Below are 13,843 nucleotides of genomic sequence, written 5' to 3' on the forward strand. Positions count from 1 at the left end.
ATACCCTCGGTGCCGTGGACAGACCAAACGGCAACGTCTGGAATTGGTAATGGCAGTCCTGTACCACAAATCGGAGGTACTCCTGGTGAGGTGGGTAAATGGGGACATGTAGGTAAGCATCCTTGATGTCCAGTGATACCATAAAATCCCCCTCTTCCAGGCTTGCAATAACCGCCCTGAGCGATTCCATTTTGAACTTGAACTTCCTTATATAAGTGTTCAAGGATTTCAAATTTAGAATGGGTCTCACCGAACCGTCTGGTTTCGGTACCACAAACATTGTGGAATAGTAACCCCGTCCCTGTTGAAGGAGGGGAACTTTGATTATCACCTGCTGGAGGTAAAGCTTGTGAATTGCCGCCAGTACTACCTCCCTTTCCATGGGAGTAGCTGGCAAGGCTGATTTGAGGTAACGGCGAGGGGGAGACGTCTCGAACTCCAGCTTGTATCCCTGAGATACCACTTGTAGAACCCAGAGATCCACCTGTGAGCGAACCCACTGGTCGCTGAAATTCCGGAGACGGGCCCCCACCGCACCTGGCTCCACCTGTGGAGCCCCAGCGTCATGCGGTGGACTTAGTGGAAGCAGGGGAGGATTTTTGTTCCTGGGAACTGGCTGTCTGGTGCAGCTTTTTCCCTCTACCCCTGCCTCTGGGCAGAAAGGACGCGCCTCTGACCCGCTTGCCTTTCTGGGGCCGAAAGGACTGTACTTGATAATACGGTGCTTTCTTAGGCTGTGAGGGAACCTGAGGTAAAAAGGTCGACTTCCCAGCTGTTGCTGTGGACACGAGGTCCGAGAGACCGTCCCCAAACAATTCCTCACCCTTATAAGGCAAAACTTCCATGTGCCTTTTAGAATCAGCATCACCTGTCCACTGCCGAGTCCATAATACCCTCCTGGCAGAAATGGACATTGCATTAATTCTAGATGCCAGCCGGCAAATGTCCCTCTGTGCATCCCTCATATATAAGACTACATCTTTAATATGCTCTATGGTTAGCAAAATAGTATCCCTGTCAAGGGAATCAATGTTATCTGACAGGGAATCAGACCATGCTGCTGCAGCACTACACATCAATGCTGAAGCAATAGCAGGTCGCAGTATAGTACCTGAGTGTGTATACACAGACTTCAGGATAGCCTCCTGCTTTCTATTTGCAGGCTCCTTTAAGGCGGCCGTATCCTGAGACGGCAGTGCCACCTTTTTTGATAAGCGTGTGAGCGCCTTGTCCACCCTAGGGGATGTCTCCCAGCGTAACCTATCCGTTGGCGGGAAAGGGTACGCCATTAGTAACCGCTTAGAAATCACTAGTTTCTTATCTGGGGAACACCACGCTTCTTCACACAATTCATTTAACTCATCAGATGGGGGAAAAGTCACTGGCTGCTTTTTCTCCCCAAACATAATACCCTTTTTTGTGGTAACCGGGTTAATGTCAGAAATGTGCAACACATTTTTCATTGCCGTAATCATGCATCGGATGGCCCTTGTGGATTGTACATTTGTCTCATCCTCGTCGACACTGGAGTCAGACTCCGTGTCGACATCTGTGTCTGCCATCTGAGGTAGCGGGCGTTTTTGAGCCCCTGATGGCCTCTGAGACGCTTGGGCAGGCGCGGGCTGAGATGCCGGCTGTCCCAAAGCTGTTACGTCATCGAACCTTTTATGCAAGGAGTTGACACTGTCGGTTAATACCTTCCACATATCCATCCACTCTGGTGTCGGCCCCGCAGGGGGCGACATCACACATATCGGCTCCTGCTCCGCCTCCACGTAAGCGTCCTCATCAAACATGTCGACACAGCCGTACCGACACACCGCACACACACACACAGGGAATGCTCTGACTGAGGACAGGACCCCACAAAGTCCTTTGGGGAGACAGAGAGAGAGTATGCCAGCACACACCAGAGCGCTATATAACAGAGGGATTTTACACTAATACAAAGTGAATTTTCCCCCAATAGCTGCTTATTATCACAATTTGCGCCTAAATTTATGTGCCCCCCCTCTCTTTTTTACCCTTTCCGTAGTGTATACTGCAGGGGAGAGCCTGGGGAGCGTCCTTCCAGCGGAGCTGTGAAGAGAAAATGGCGCTGGCTGTGCTGAGGAAGATAGCCCCGCCCCTTCAGCGACGGGCTTCTCCCGCTTTTTTAATAACATTTATGGCGGGGGATTAGGCACATATACAGTTTAGAACTGTACTATGTGCAGTTTGCCAAGTAAGGTATACATATTGCAGCCCAGGGCGCCCCCCCAGCGCCCTGCACCCACCAGTGACCGGAGCGTGTGGTGTGCTGTGGGAGCAATGGCGCACAGCTGCAGTGCTGTGCGCTACCTTATTGAAGACCGGAGTCTTCAGCCGCCGATTTTCTCTGGAATCTTCCGTCTTCTGGCTCTGCAAGGGGGACGGCGGCGCGGCTCCGGACGATCGAGGTCGGGCCCTGTGTTCGATCCCTCTGGAGCTAATGGTGTCCAGTAGCCTTAGAAGCACAAGCTAGCTGCAAGCAGGTAGGTTTGCTTCTCTCCCCTAAGTCCCACGTAGCAGTGAGTCTGTTGCCAGCAGATCTCACTGAAAATAAAAAACCTAACAAATACTTTCTTTTTAGTGAACTCAGGAGAGCCCACTAAGTGCATCCAGCTCTGGCCGGGCACAGATTCTAACTGAGGTGTGGAGGAGGGGCATAGAGGGAGGAGCCAGTGCACACCAGATGTAGTACCTAATCTTTCTTTAAAGAGTGCCCAGTCTCCTGCGGAGCCCGTCTATTCCCCATGGTCCTTACGGAGTACCCAGCATCCACTAGGACGTCAGAGAAACATCCTTTATTGCAATAATCATATAATGAATACTTTTGGCCACCCTTGGGTGTAACCTCGCATCATCGTAGTCGACACTGGAATCAGAATCCGTGTCGGTATCAGTGTCTGCTACTTGGGACAGGGGACGTTTCTGAGACCCTGAAGGGCCCTGTGACACAGCTAAAGCCATGGATTGACTCCCTGTTCTATCCCTGGACTCTGCTTTGTCCAACCTCTGATGTAATAAAGACACATTTGCATTTAAAACATTCGGCATATCCAACCAATCAGGTGTCGGCGTTGCCGACGGAGACACCACAATCATCTGCTCCACCTCCTCCTTAGATGAGCCTTCCGCTTCAGACATGCCGACACACGCGTACCGACACCCCCACACACTCAGGGATATATCTATATGGAGACAATTCCCCAATAAGGCCCTTTAGAGAGACAGAGAGAGAGTATGCCAGCACACACCCAGCGCCAACTGACACTGGAAACCAAATTCCCAGACAAAACAGCGCTTTTATATAAATATACACTCACTGCGCCAATAAAAAGTGCCCCCCCCCCCCGTATTCAGCAGGGGAGAATCCGGGGAGCCAGCTTCTCTGCAGTGTGCTGTGGAGAAAATGGCACTGGTTAGTTAGTGCTGGAGGATCAAGCTCCGCCCCCTCAGCGGCAGGCTTCGGTCCCGCTCAAACTTACTATACTGGCGGGGGATTATATAATAAACTGCCCCCGCAGCCCTTATATATATATTAGCCAGTCCCTAGAGGTTTATAATTGCTGCCCAGGGCGCCCCCCCTGCGCCCTGCACCCTTCAGTGCCCGCTGTGTGTGTTGTGTGTGGTAGCAATGGTCTTCTGCCGCCTTTGAAGTCTTCTTTCTTCTTATACTCACCCGGCTTCTATCATCCGGCTCTGTGAGGAGGACGGCGGCGCGGCTCCGGGACGAACGGCGAGGATGAGACCTGCGTTCCGACCCTCTGGAGCTAATGGTGTCCAGTAGCCTAAGAAGCGCGCCTATCATTTAAGTAGGTCTGCTTCTCTCTCCTCAGTCCCACGATGCAGGGAGCCTGTTGCCAGCAGTGCTCCCTGAAAATAAAAAACCCAACAAAATTATTTTTCAGAGAAACTCAGGAGCTCCCCTGTAGTGCACCCAGTCTCCTCTGGGCACAGGATCTAACGGAGGTCTGGAGGAGGGGCATAGAGGGAGGAGCCAGTGCACACCCATCTAAAGTTCTTTATAGTGCCCATGTCTCCTGCGGAGCCCGTCTATACCCCATGGTCCTTACGGAGTCCCCAGCAGCCTCTAGGACGTAAGAGAAAATGGCGCTGAACGCTGCTGGGTCCGCTCTGAGAAGATCCGCCCCCTTAATGGCGCTGTCTTCCCGCTCTATATCAGATTATACTGGCCTGAGGATTTAGTGCTGGCTGAGATCCGGGGCCCCCGACAGGCTTCTGGACCAGTGTAGGGTGTCGCCCTGGCTCAGGGCGCCCCTCATAGCGTCGCACAATGTACCTCAGAGCCATCCCCGGAGCGCACAAATACGTCTCTAGGCGCTAATATTAATCATTAAATAAAATAAAAAGAGAATACCCCTCAAAAATCTTAATTACTAATCAGCTGCAAACAGTGATAATATGCCTGTGTACGCATAGAAGGAATCACTCCCTGTTGCCACAGGTAATACCAAACAGAATACAAAAGTTCACTTTGCGCTATTATAAATAATTTAACGGCTGAAATGAGATGCGTGCAAACATATGTCTCTATATAGATTAATTTAATATATAATTTGCACCATGCAGTGCTAATTGCTCCACAAATTTGGGGGGTAATTCCAAGTTGATCGCAGCAGGATTTTTGATAGCAATTGGGCAAAACCATGTGCACTGCAGGGGGGGCAGATATAACACGTGCAGAAAGAGTTAGATTTGGGTGGGTTATATTGTTTCTGTGCAGGGTAAATACTGGCTGCTTTATTTTTACACTGCAAATTAGATTGCAGATTGAACACACCCCACCCAAATCTAACTCTCTCTGCACATGTTATATCTGCCTCCCCTGCACTGCACATGGTTTTGCCCAGTTGCTATCAAAAATCCTGCTGCGATCAACTTGGAATTACCCCCTTAATACACTATTAAAACGTAAACAATACTAGGTCAGTTATACATCCTACTCTACTGCATACATTCCCCCAAATATTTAAAATACATATATATATATATATTCCATAAATGTTAGCCGCTAATAGAGGTGGATCAATTTTCTAAAAACATAACAGTGCACTGTTAGATAAAAAACCACATATTGTCTTGTGGATGAACAAAAAGTATTTTAAGTATTTGGGGGAATGTATGCAGTAGAATAGGATGCGTAAATGACTTAGTATTGTTTACGTTTTAATAGTGTATTAAATTTGTGGGGCAATTAGCACTGCATGGTGCAAATTATATATTAAATAATAAAGACATATGTTTGCATGCATCTCATTTCAGCCGTTAAAATAAGAATTTACTTACCGATAATTCTATTTCTCGGAGTCCGTAGTGGATGCTGGGGTTCCTGAAAGGACCATGGGGAATAGCGGCTCCGCAGGAGACAGGGCACAAAAGTAAAGCTTTCCGATCAGGTGGTGTGCACTGGCTCCTCCCCCTATGACCCTCCTCCAAGCCAGTTAGGTACTGTGCCCGGACGAGCGTACACAATAAGGGAGGAATTTTGAATCCCGGGTAAGACTCATACCAGCCACACCAATCACACCGTACAACTTGTGATCAAAACCAGTTAACAGTATGATAACAGAGGAGCCTCTGAAAGATGGCTTCTTAACAATAACCCGAATTAGTTAACAATAACTATGTACAATTATTGCAGATAATCCGCACTTGGGATGGGCGCCCAGCATCCACTACGGACTCCGAGAAATAGAATTATCGGTAAGTAAATTCTTATTTTCTCTATCGTCCTAGTGGATGCTGGGGTTCCTGAAAGGACCATGGGGATTATACCAAAGCTCCCAAACGGGCGGGAGAGTGCGGATGACTCTGCAGCACCGAATGAGAGAACTCCAGGTCCTCCTTAGCCAGAGTATCAAATTTGTAAAATTTTACAAACGTGTTCTCCCCTGACCACGTAGCTGCTCGGCAAAGTTGTAATGCCGAGACCCCTCGGGCAGCCGCCCAAGATGAGCCCACCTTCCTTGTGGAGTGGGCCTTTACAGAATTAGGCTGTGGCAGGCCTGCCACAGAATGTGCAAGTTGGATTGTGCTACAGATCCAACGAGCAATCGTCTGCTTAGACGCAGGAGCACCCATCTTGTTGGGTGCATACAATATAAACAACGAGTCAGATTTTCTGACTCCAGCTGTCCTTGCAATATATATTTTTAATGCTCTGACAACGTCCAGTAACTTGGAGTCCTCCAAGTCACTTGTAGCCGCAGGCACTACAATAGGCTGGTTCAGATGAAATGCTGACACCACCTTAGGGAGAAAATGCGGACGAGTCCGCAGTTCTGCCCTGTCCGAATGGAAAATCAGATATGGGCTTTTGTAAGATAAAGCTGCCAGTTCTGACACTCTCCTGGCCGAAGCCAGGGCTAGTAACATGGTCACTTTCCATGTGAGATATTTTAAATCCACCTTTTTTAGTGGTTCAAACCAATGAGATTTTAGAAATTCCAAAACCACATTGAGATCCCACGGTGCCACTGGAGGCACCACAGGAGGCTGTATATGCAGCACTCCCTTAACAAAAGTCTGGACTTCAGGAACTGAAGCCAATTCTTTTTGAAAGAAAATCGACAGGGCCGAAATTTGAACCTTAATAGATCCCAATTTGAGACCCATAGACAATCCTGATTGCAGGAAATGTAGGAATCGACCCAGTTGAAATTCCTCCATCGGAGCACTCCGATCCTCGCACCACGCAACATATCTTCGCCAAATGCGGTGATAGTGTTGCACGGTTACTTCCTTCCTTGCTTTAATCAAAGTAGGAATGACTTCTTCCGGCATGCCTTTTTCCTTTAGGATCCGGCGTTCAACCGCCATGCCGTCAAACGCAGCCGCGGTAAGTCTTGAAACAGACAGGGACCCTGCTGAAGCAAGTCTCTCCTTAGAGGTAGAGGCCACGGATCTTCCGTGATCATCTCTTGAAGTTCCGGGTACCAAGTCCTTCTTGGCCAATCCGGAACCACTAGTATCGTTCTTACGCCTCTTTGCCGTATAATTCTCAATACTTTTGGTATGAGAGGCAGAGGAGGAAACACATACACCGACTGGTACACCCAAGGCGTTACCAGCGCGTCCACAGCTATTGCCTGCGGATCTCTTGACCTGGCGCAATACCTGTCCAGTTTTTTGTTGAGGCGAGACGCCATCATGTCCACCATTGGTCTTTCCCAACGGGTTACCAGCATGTGGAAGACTTCCGGATGAAGTCCCCACTCTCCCGGGTGAAGGTCGTGTCTGCTGAGGAAGTCTGCTTCCCAGTTGTCCACTCCCGGGATGAACACTGCTGACAGTGCTATCACATGATTCTCTGCCCAGCGAAGAATCCTTGCAGCTTCTGCCATTGCACTCCTGCTTCTTGTGCCGCCCTGTCTGTTCACATGGGCGACTGCCGTGATGTTGTCCGACTGGATCAACACCGGTTTTCCTTGAAGCAGAGGTTCTGCCTGGCTTAGAGCATTGTAGATTGCTCTTAGTTCCAGAATGTTTATGTGAAGAGACGTTTCCAGGCTCGTCCACACTCCCTGGAAGTTTCTTCCTTGTGTGACTGCTCCCCAGCCTCTCAGGCTGGCGTCCGTGGTCACCAGGATCCAATCCTGTATGCCGAATCTGCGGCCCTCCAATAGATGAGCACTCTGCAACCACCACAGAAGAGATACCCTTGTCCTTGGAGACAGGGTTATCCGCTGGTGCATCTGAAGATGCGACCCTGACCATTTGTCTAACAGATCCCTCTGGAAAATTCGTGCATGGAATCTGCCGAATGGAAATGCTTCGTAAGAAGCCACCATTTTTCCCAGGACTCTTGTGCATTGATGTACAGACACCTTTCCTGGTTTTAGGAGGTTCCTGACAAGCTCGGACAACTCCTTGGCTTTTTCCTCCGGGAGAAAAACCTTTTTCTGAACCGTGTCCAGAATCATCCCTAGGAACAGCAGACGAGTTGTCGGCATTAACTGGGATTTTGGAATATTCAGAATCCAGCCGTGTTGTTTTAGCACTTCTTGAGACAGTGCTAATCCCCTCTCTAGCTGTTCTCTGGACCTTGCCCTTATTAGGAGATCGTCCAAGTATGGGATAATTAATACGCCTTTTCTTCGAAGAAGAATCATCATCTCGGCCATTACCTTTGTAAAGACCCGAGGTGCCGTGGACAATCCAAACGGCAGCGTCTGAAACTGATAGTGACAGTTTTGTACAACGAACCTGAGGTACCCCTGGTGTGAGGGGTAAATTGGAACGTGGAGGTACGCATCCTTGATGTCCAAGGACACCATAAAGTCCCCTTCTTCCAGGTTCGCTATCACTGCTCTGAGTGACTCCATTTTGAACTTGAACTTCTTTATGTACAGGTTCAAGGACTTCAGATTTAGAATAGGTCTTACCGAGCCGTCCGGCTTCGGTACCACAAATAGAGTGGAATAATACCCCTTTCCCTGTTGTAGAAGAGGTACCTTGACTATCACCTGCTGAGAGTACAGCTTGTGAATGGCTTCCAAAACCGTCTCCCTTTCGGAGGGGGACGTTGGTAAAGCAGACTTCAGGAAACGGCGAGGCGGATCTGTCTCTAGTTCCAACCTGTACCCCTGAGATATTATCTGCAGGATCCAGGGATCTACCTGCGAGTGAGCCCACTGCGCGCTGAAATGCTTGAGACGACCGCCCACCGCCCCCGAGTCCGCTTGAGAAGCCCCAGCGTCATGCTGAGGCTTTTGTAGAAGCGGGGGAGGGCTTCTGTTCCTGGGAAGGAGCTGCCTGTTGGTGTCTCTTCCCCCTTCCTCTGCCTCGTGGCAGATATGAATATCCCTTTGCTCTCTTGTTTTTAAAGGAACGAAAGGACTGCGGTTGAAAAGTCGGTGTCTTTTTCTGTTGGGGAGTAGCTTGAGGTAAAAAGGTGGATTTCCCGGCTGTAGCCGTGGCCACCAAATCTGATAGACCGACTCCAAATAACTCCTCCCCTTTATACGGCAAAACTTCCATATGCCGTTTTGAGTCCGCATCGCCTGACCACTGTCGCGTCCATAAACTTCTTCTGGCCGAAATGGACATAGCACTTACCCGTGATGCCAGTGTGCAGATATCCCTCTGTGCATCACGCATATAAAGAAATGCATCCTTTATTTGCTCTAAAGACAGTAAAACATTGTCCCTATCCAGGGTATCAATATTTTCAATCAGGGACTCTGACCAAACTACTCCAGCACTGCACATCCAGGCTGACGCTATAGCTGGTCGTAGTATAACACCTGTATGTGTGTATATACTTTTTTGGATATTTTCCATCCTCCTATCTGTTGGATCTTTAAGTGCGGCCGTCTCAGGAGAGGGTAACGCCACTTGTTTAGATAAGCGTGTGAGCGCCTTATCCACCCTAGGAGGTGTTTCCCAGCGCGCCCTAACCTCTGACAGGAAAGGGTATAAAGCTAATAACTTCTTTGAAATTAGCATCTTTTTATCGGGGGCAACCCACGCTTCATCACATACATCATTTAGTTCTTCTGATTCAGGAAAAACTATAGGTAGTTTTTTCACACCCCACATAATACCCTGTTTAGTGGTACCAGTAGTATCAGCTAAATGTAACGCCTCCTTCATTGCCAAAATCATATAACGTGTGGCCCTACTGGAAAATACGGTTGATTCGTCACCGTCGCCACTGGAATCAGTGCCTGTGTCTGGGTCTGTGTCGACCGACTGAGGCAAAGGGCGTTTTACAGCCCCTGACGGTGTTTGAGGCGCCTGGACAGGCACTAACTGATTGTCCGGCCGTCTCATGTCGACAAACGACTGCTTTAGCGTGTTGACACTATCCCGTAATTCCATAAATAAAGGCATCCATTCTGGTGTCGACCCCCTAGGAGGTGACATCCCCATATTTGGCAATTGCTCCGCCTCCACACCAATATCGTCCTCATACATGTCGACACACACGTACCGACACACAGCAGACACACAGGGAATGCTCTTAACGAAGACAGGACCCCAATAGCCCTTTGGGGAGACAGAGGGAGAGTTTGCCAGCACACACCAAAAGCGCTATATATGACAGGGATAGCCTTATAATAAGTGCTCCCTGTATAGCTGCTTTTATAATATCAGGATTTTGGTACTTACCGATAAATCCCTTTCTCCGATTCCACAGGGGCCACTGGAGTGTAGTTACAATGGGGAGATAGTAGGTGGTATTGGTAGCTGGCACTTTAAAAATTCTCACACTGTGGCTAGCTCCTCCCCTACTATCTCCCCTCCAAGCCAGTCTACGTTAAACTGTGCCCGAGGAGAGCTGTAATAAACAAACCGTAAGGTAGAGGAGGTTAACGACGCCCTGTAAACCAGGCGAACACAAACTAAACCTGGAACAGAACCTGACAAAAAACCAGGCTAGCCTGAACCCAACAAGCAGTCATATGGTGATCTGCAATCGTTAATCAAACAAAAATCAGGAGAAACAGCGCTGGGCGGGCGTCCAGTGGCCCCTGTGGAATCGGAGAAAGGGATTTATCGGTAAGTACCAAAATCCTGATTTCTCCTTCATCCACTAGGGGCCACTGGAGTGTAGTTACAATGGGGACGTCCCAGAGCTCCCAAAAAACGGGTGGGAAAGCGCTGAGAGTCCTGTAAAAACTGCTCGGCCAAACAGTGATGCAGAGGCCGTAAAAGTGTCAAACTTGTAGAATTTGACAAAACGAATGTCGGTTTGACCAAGTAGCCGCCCGACAAAATATTCATGGAGACCCCGCGGGCGGCTGCCCACGAAGGTCTTACAATGCGCGTAAAGCGCGCTGAATTGGAAAACGGAGGTTCCCTAGTAACCGCCAAGAAGACTGTCTGATGATCAGATGTATCCAACTGTCCAGCATATGCTGGGGCCCCGGCTATTTAGTACGGGAGCATCGTCCAGAGCAAAGAAGAAAAAACACTTCATCGAATAGCCTGAGACCTCTGTAGAGAGAGTTGACGAGCCCTGACAACATTCAGAGAGGATTGAAAACCACTAGTGTCAGATTTATATGAAAAATGGACCTCCCCTCTGGAAGAAACGACCGCTGAGGCCGAAGCCGAGCCCGGGGAGTTGCCAATAGAGTACTCCCTGAACAAGAGGCCGAACTTACGGCCGCTAGGCTAATCTCATTTGGAAGAAAAGCGAAAAAGGCAGAGACCTAAAATTCCGGTCAGTGTGGTTTGAAGCGCAGCGGAGCAAAAAACCTCCCAGAGAAACCAAAGATGAATGGTAACTGGAAGAAGGGGGAAAAACCCCCTTTTATCTTCATTATGTTCCATAAAGTTTTCCCAAAGTGGCAAAAGCGAGAAGAGGTAATAGACTTCTGAAATCGGAGCCCAGTAGGCCTAACCGAACTAGGGAACTCCTCCCTTCTGAGGTCTCGTGAACAGTCACACGGGTAACCGAAACCAGTGTAAAATTGAACAAGGAGAAAAAAAAAGGAGCCTGTTGAAGTAGACAGTCCCGTCGAGGTAGGAGCCAAGGCTCCTCTACTGACAACAGGCGTATCTGTATCTTCAAGTCATGCGTGGCCCAACCAGCGCCACCGAGAGGACTAGCACGCATAATCCCCTCCTGTGTTACTGAACATGAAGTAGAAATAGAAAAGGAGGCAGGATAGAATAACCAGAAAACTCCCCGGAGCCCTGAGGGCCTCCACGGCTACTGCCGTCCGAGAGTAATAAAGGGTTAAAGAGTCAGTCAGAACGCCCTGAGGTCGATCCGAAATCTCCGCCCACAGCGGACCAGCTGACAAAACTCCGGGGCATGTTCCCTCACCCAGGAGTCTGACCTGGTGGCTTGATCTGGAAACAAGATTGTTGTCCCCCGTTCCGAGAGGAATGGAGGCGACCACTCATTACGTCGCAACTTGACTGAAGAAATAGAGTCTCTGGTGCCGAGGAATGAAAAAAACCTCTGACGGACCGTGTTGAGAAACGTCTATGCGGAGCATAAATTGGATCTGTGTCGAATCAGAAGCTCGTGGATCCTCCGGATATTCAGAAGCCACCTAATGTACAGAGTGGGATAGTAGCAGTAAATTGTCCCATTAGGGAACCAACGTCACCCACTGCCCTTGAAAAAGAGTTATTCTGTTATCTTCCTAAACTCTGTGGGAGCGGAAGAGAGAAGAGTAAAGGACTTACAGTGAAAATGAGAATCCTGTTAAGGGGGAATCTGAGAAAAGCCTGTCCAACGGAAATCAGTAAACAGGCATCTCTGAAGACAAGGGACACGTAAAACTCCCTTTCTTGTTTAAACTAGCAATCACAGACTAAAAGGATTGTAAGGCCAGAATAGGCCTGTCCGAGCCACTTGGCTTCGGAACGTGAAAAGAAAACAAAGGCCTGAGAACTGTCCTAATTCAAATGATATGTGTAAAACAGGGATCAACACCCTTTGCGGTTAGAAACCTATGGAGCGCAGCCTGCAGTATGACTCTCTTGTCATCCTAAATCAGCCGACCCATGCCGAGGGACTCCTGAGACGGTTGTAACCGCCCAAGCCTTCTCCCATCGACCTGCGCCTACCCTGGGACCCTGCAGGTGTAATGGGTGTATAGGATGACATAAAATCAGACTGGACTGAGGATGTTGAACCTCTGCTTCAGCCTTTTTACCCTGAGAACCCCTGGCGACGAAGATATCACCCGTGTGGAGTCAAAAACCTGAAAGGGCACGAAACAATCTAAAGGGAAGACCAGTAAAGGTCTGTCTTGGAGCTGGGGCAGTAGTAGGAGAAATCAAAGTGGACCTACCTCCATTGGTTCAAGAAATCCTGCAGAAAGTTCCTTCCCCAGAACCATCTGCCCCGTAGGATTTCATGTTTACTTGTCACTGTCGCAGCCCCAGAGGTCGTCGGGTTAAGACAGCCCAAGCGAAGATGCAGGGTCCGAGTCTGTAGACATGGAGACCTCCAAGGAACATAAAGCAGAATCGTGATTCTGACCTGTATCAAAGTATCAATTGATCCTGATGCGAAGCATCCTGTAACCTAGAGGACAATTGTTCCCCAACCTACCTGCTCCGGATACGGTAGAACCATGCTGCCGCATATGTCGATGGATCCCTGAGCAAGGTTGCCTCAGGAAAACGGCGGCTTGATGGACCGGCGATACACCGAGGTGTATACCCTAGAGAGGTTCTGATACCATCTCCTGCCATCTGCGGGGAAAAGATAGGAAAACAAACCCCGTTTGATACCTGATATTGTGTATTCGGGTGTCTGTCGGCCGCCTACCGGAGCCTGCCCAGCTCATCCGAAACTGAACCAGTCGCTGTCATTTTCGTCAATGGCGTGGAACCCTGATGGACTTGACGTGTCCTCCTCCTTTACCTGCAGTATCAGATGAACTGCTGTATTATGTACCTGTATATTCTGAGACACTGGTTCAGATCCACAGAAAACAGACATCAGTAATGCATGGAATGTTAGCAAAGTTTCTTTTTGGAAAGGTGTGTTTGGTCCCGCTGTGATTTGATCCTGTGACCTTGGAAACCAAAGTCCAAGGGCTTACCTGATGAGCTATTGTCTGGTTAATAGTGACATTACCTGCATCATTGATCAAACAGGGGTGTGCAGGTGCGTGGAGGGCGAAGCAGATGGCTCCGCCTCATACTTCACACCTAAGAGGGAATTCTTCGACTATCCCAGGAGAGACAAACGAAAGGAGAAAAGGTGGGTTAAATAAACAGAGCCCTACGTAAGGTCTGCACTATAATGTGTAGTGACCGATACGATTAAAATAAACTTTCTGGAGCAGCGGAGACCTGAACCAGCAACGCTGCGCTGTGGGAC

The 13,843-nt window shown here is 49.0% G+C and overlaps 1 protein-coding gene across 1 annotated transcript in view; it reads right to left on the reverse strand.

The window, feature by feature from the left end:
• Positions 1–13,843, reverse strand: part of LOC134900719 (uncharacterized) — a 227,514-nt gene that overhangs the window by 12,187 nt on the left and 201,484 nt on the right. The window lies entirely within an intron of this gene.

Source organism: Pseudophryne corroboree, chromosome 1 (assembly GCF_028390025.1).
Source record: "Pseudophryne corroboree isolate aPseCor3 chromosome 1, aPseCor3.hap2, whole genome shotgun sequence".
Classification (NCBI taxonomy): Eukaryota; Metazoa; Chordata; class Amphibia; order Anura; family Myobatrachidae; genus Pseudophryne; species Pseudophryne corroboree.